A 6,000-nucleotide genomic window follows, 5' to 3' on the forward strand; every position below is an offset into this window, starting at 1 on the left:
AACAGCAGTACTTCCAAGGTTCTAAACCTAGTCACCTATTAGCCATGCGACTAAGAATTAATGCAAAATTTGCAGATATAACTGCCATTAGGAAACAACAAGCTCTAGTAACAGAACCCAAAATAATAAACGATACATTCAAAGAATTCTACTCCGATTTATATAACTCAGAAACGACCTTTGATCAGGACAAATTAGACACATATCTTAATCAAATTACTCTCCCTAAACTTACAGATGAAGACGCTAAACAGTTAGAAGTACCGATCACATTAGAAGAACTCAAGAAGGCCATATCCGGAATGAAAAACGGCAAAGCTCCGGGAATTGACGGTATCCCATCAGAAATGTACATTTCTTGCTGGGACATATTTGGACCCTTATTACTAAATATGATCTTATACTCAGTCAAAGAGGGAAGCTTCATCGAACACCAAAATACCGCACTCATTTCAGTTCTTCACAAAAAAGACAAAGACCCCACTGAATGCGGTAGTTACCGTCCTTTAAGCCTCCTCGGAACCGATGTCAAACTGTACTCTAAGATATTAGCCATCAGATTGCAAAAGCATATGACGTCTTTAGTTCATACGGACCAAACAGGCTTCATAAAAGGTCGCCTGATCAATGATAACATAAGGCGAATACTGCACGTACTAGATACAGACAAAGAGGACATCACACCTAAGGCGATACTATCCCTGGATGCTATGAAAGCATTTGACAGGTTGGAATGGTCGTTTCTATGGGCAGTATTGGAAAGGATGGGGTTAGGAAAAGGTTTCATTGATATGATTAAAGTACTATACAAGGACCCATCGGCCATGATTACAACAGGCACAATCATCTCCAAAATCTTTCCGGTATCACGCTCTGCCAGACAGGGTTGCCCTCTTAGTCCCGGACTATTCAATTTATCATTAGAGCCTTTAGCACAATATATAAGACAATCCCAATCCATAGAACCAATCGTAATCAAGGGCACACAACAAAAAATTAGTTTATATGCGGACGACGTAATATTGTTCATGCAAAACCCCAACACCACATTGCCTCATCTGCTCAAGTTGATTGAGAACTTTGGTGATCTATCGGGATTTAAGATAAATTGGCCGAAGTCGGCTTTCCTTCCACTTAACACCCCTGCAAAAAAAGGTATAACCCTCCCAGGTGCGATACCGATGGTAAAACATTTCAGATGCTTGGGAGTGGAAATATTCCCCACCATAAGACAAACGGTGAAGCACAATTACACAAAAATACAGAACAAAATCAAGGACGACCTGGACAGGTGGGCAAAACTTAAAAACTCAGTACAGGCAAGGGTATCAATAGTTAAGATGGATGTATTACCAAGAATCAATTTCTTCAGCTCAATGCTTCCGTTACCTCCTCCAGAGGGCTACTGGAAAAGATTACAAACCTCCACATACAAATTTATTTGGAATAACAAACCGCCTCGCATAAAAAGATCCACCGCACAGAGAAGTAAAGCAGACGGTGGCATGGCAGTCCCAGATTTTTTACAATATTTTAATGCCTTCACATTAAGACCATTGAAGAAGATATGGTTTGACCCCGAGGCTTTGGTATCTTGGAGAGAATTAGAAGAAAACATAGTAGCCCCACAGAGATTGAAAGACATAGCATACACTAAACTTTCAATCAAGCATTGTGAGCGAGAATTTGGCCCAATAATAACCCATGCAATCAGGACATGGCGGGAAACTCAAAGGAAATTTCCTAACAATCAAGTATGGCATAATCACACTCCCATATTCAATAACAATGCTCTCTTAATGGGAAAACGACCTATAAGATTCCCTGTATGGGAAGAAAGAGGCATACACTCATTAGGGGATATTTTTAATAACAAGGGCCTCTGTAGTTATGTCGAAATATGCATAAAGTTTAACCTCACCGAGTCCACATGGCTTTTTTACATACAGTTAAAACTTTGTATGAGATCTCACGGTGTTCCATTACACATACCAATTGAACACCACAGATACCACAAATTTTTCTATGACAGAAATACATTGGGAGGTTTTGTATCAGGTTTTTATTCACAATTACTAACGTCCTCGTACGAAACCCTTCAACTAGACAATGTCTGGAGGAGGGATATACCAGACCTGGAAAATGACTTTGATTGGCAAGGAGCCTGGGCAAATGTCCGTCTTACATCAAGGAACCCGGATCATCAACAAATCAATCTGAACTATATTCACAGGACATACTTGACTCCTATAAGGCTGTGCAAAATGGGGCTTATACAAAACTCCAAATGCTCCCAATGTACAAATGGAGACGAAGGAACATTTATGCACATGTATTGGGACTGCCCACCAGTTAAGGCATTCTGGGAAGATGTGTCCCAACAATTATCAATACTCGTATTTTGGAATATACCTGTACACCCCGCGGTATTGCTATTGAATGATGTTTTTGAGTTTGCAGTGAACCCACAACTAAAAAGATTGGTTTTATCGGGTATCACAGTAGCTAAAAAACTGATTGCATCACGTTGGTTTCAACCGGAAAAAATGTGCCGGAAAGTGTGGTTTCTTACATATCTTGATGTGATATATCAAGAAATATCAACAGCAAGAATTCTAGGGCTCAATGAATCCAAAATGTTAATGTGGTTAGAAGTGGTGGAGAGAATAAAAGCTAGCCTATAATGGTGATGTCTGGTTAGGAGTGAGGGATAATAGAGGTACTATCCAAGAGGGGGTCCGGGAGGGGGGGATTTGAGCTGGAGCATATGTGTGTAGGGTTTTAGAAAATAGGTATTCGGGGTATATTATATACTAACATTTATATAATTGTAACTTAGCTGGATATACACGGTATACGGTTAAAATGTTATTATTGACTATTTTTGTTTTATCCTGTTTCTGTACTTGCATATATTTTAACCACCTTTACTGAAAGTTTCATTATACATTGTGTGTTGAGTACTGACTTTTAATAAGTTTTGTTTTGCAATAATAAAAAAAATTAAAAAAAAAAAATCTTTCCTTCATTTCACAGCGTCCAGGAGGGCGCTGGCTCCTATCAATCATTAACCCTTTCACTGCCACACGACAGCCGGTTAACCCTTTCACTGTGACAATACAGAAGGTTAGCCCTTTACTATCACACAACCGACGGCGATGCTCCATCATTAGCATCATTAGCTCCGCGGATGCGGAGCTAATGATGCTAATGATGGAGCATTGCCGTCGGTTGTGTGATAGTAAAGGGTTAACCTTCTGTCGTGTGGCAGTGAAAGGGTTAACCGGCTGTCGTGTGGCAGTGAAAGGGTTAACACTGACGTTCACATGTGCACTGGTTTGATGCTGTGCTGTGAGTCATCGCATCAACTAATACCACGCTCAGTGTGTGTGTGTGATATGTGTCCAAAATTCGAATGAATAAAACAATAATGCAGTTTGCCTACGTTTTGAGTGTTACCGTACATGTACTGTATGTAGAGGTCCACACACACACGCGCACACGCACACACACACACACACACACACACACACACACACACACGCATGCACGAATGCACGCACGCACACACACACACACACACACACACACACACACACACACACACACACACACACACACACACACACACACACACACACACACACACACACACACACACACACACACACACACACACACACACACACTGTTACGTGCCAGGCTGTTTGCCACTGTCTCCTGTGTTGCAGAAATCAGCTGCTAATTGGGATGGGAAGCTGCCTGTCTGGGCTCAAAAGGCCCTCCCCCACCTCACACACTGCCACTCTACTGCTGGAAGACACTGTAGGAGCAGTGTCTCCCTCCCTTCCACCACATTGACCTTTTGTTTGTGCTAGAAACAGTAATAAATATAACCTTTTGGTTTAAACTTGACCGTTGGTGTCTGTGTCCCCCTTATGTTGCTTCCCTCTGAGCCAGGGTCGTAACACACGCACGCACGCACGCACGCACGCACGCACGCACGCACGCACGCACGCACGCACGCACGCACGCACACACACACACACACACATACACACACACACACACACACACACACACACACACACACACACACACACACACACACACACACACACACACACACACACACACTCTATCTTCAATGTGCCTTTATTGTGTGTACACAAATTATTCAGTTCAGAGTGTATAAAAAAGTTCATATATATACTGTAGGCTTTATATATAAATATTAGTGGTGGGACTCGATTAAAAATGGTAATCGAATTAATTCGAGACTTTATAGTTAATTAATCTAAATTAATCGCATATCAATATTTGGTGCGAAAAGCAACATTTTTCAATTCAAATGGATTTTGGTATACGAGTGAATCAATGAATATACATTATACATACGTTTAAGCAGCAAAATCCTGTATTAGCTACTACACAGACCAACAGATCAATGCAATTTTTAACAAAGTGCAGCAGTTTTAGGAATAATATATAGCGCAAAAGACCTTTTGTAAACTCAAGCACTTTCGAGGTCAAAGTAAAACGCAGTACTTTCAAGTACATTCCAGAACCGTTGACCATTGGAAGAAAAAAACTCTTGAAACTCAATTTCTCTTATTTTTTCAGTATTCTGTATGAACAAACCAGACTAAGAAATATATATATATATATACAGTAGATATATAAACTAACACCACGTCGCCCACCCAGTTCAGTGCGCACACAGTTCGCAGCATATTTAAACTGGCACATTCAGCCTGTTTAAATATGTATAGAGTTCCATCTGTGTGTGGTGAAGGTCTCTGATACGCTTTTATTAACCTCTCTTCTCTTCTCTTCTCTTCTCTTCTCTTCTCTTCTCTTCTCTTCTCTTCTCTTCTCTTCTCTTCTCTTCTCTTCTCTTCTCTTCTCTTCTCTTCTCTTCTCTTCTCTTCTCTTCTCTTCTCTTCTCTTCTCTTCTCTTCTCTTCTCTTCTCTTCTCTTTTCTTTTCTCCTCTCCTCTTTTCTCCTCTCATGTTCTCTTTTCTCCTCTCCTCTCCCTCTGCCCATCGGCTCTGAGTATATATTACTGTACAGTGGAGTTCCAATAGCCCACCAGTCTGTGTGTGTGTGTTTGAGGTGATCTTTTAATCAGAGAGCAGGCAATAAAAGTTTGGTTCACAAAGAGAAGAAAACTCTTCCAGCCACATCTGTCTTTAATACACTGACTTTGTAGAAATGACATCCAGACCAAACATCACTGGCTCCTGACATTACACTGTTGATTGAGGGAGCATTGTGTGTGTATAGGTTTGGATCCCTGCACATGTACGGTGTGTGTGTGTGTGTGTGGTGTGTGTGTTTTGTGTGTGTGTGTGTGTGTGTGTGTGTGAGTGAGAGATTTACGAGGTGTCAGCGCAGCAGCCTATTATCATGTGAGGGGCTGTTAGGAGACTGTATAGCAGCCCAAGACATAATCACCTTCTAATGGCTGCACTGTTCTCCTATAACCTCTGCTGCTCCGCACACAACACACACACACACACACACACACACACACACACACACACACACACACACACACACACACACACACACACACACACACACACACACACACACACACACACACACACACACACACACACACACACACACACACACACACACACACACACACACACACACTGTTTAATGGCCATGATTTACTGTTGTACACACACACACACACACACACACACACACACTCACACACACACACACACACACAAATAGCTTAGAACTGGTGCCTTGTTGATACTAGAAGCATCAACACTAACCCCTTCCCACTTCCTCAGTCTTCATACTGTACAAACACATAGACACACACACACACACATGCACACACACGCATACACACACATATACACACAGAGTAAGCCATGTTTGCAGCACAATCATTGCCACAGATTATTGTTTATCCGACTGTCTGGTTGATGGCGTTGGATGGCCGGCCCCCTGTCTTTACCTCCAGCAGACAGACAG

The sequence above is a fragment of the Notolepis coatsorum genome (assembly GCF_963971535.1).
Source record: "Notolepis coatsorum genome assembly, chromosome: 18".
Taxonomy (NCBI): Eukaryota; Metazoa; Chordata; class Actinopteri; order Aulopiformes; family Paralepididae; genus Notolepis; species Notolepis coatsorum.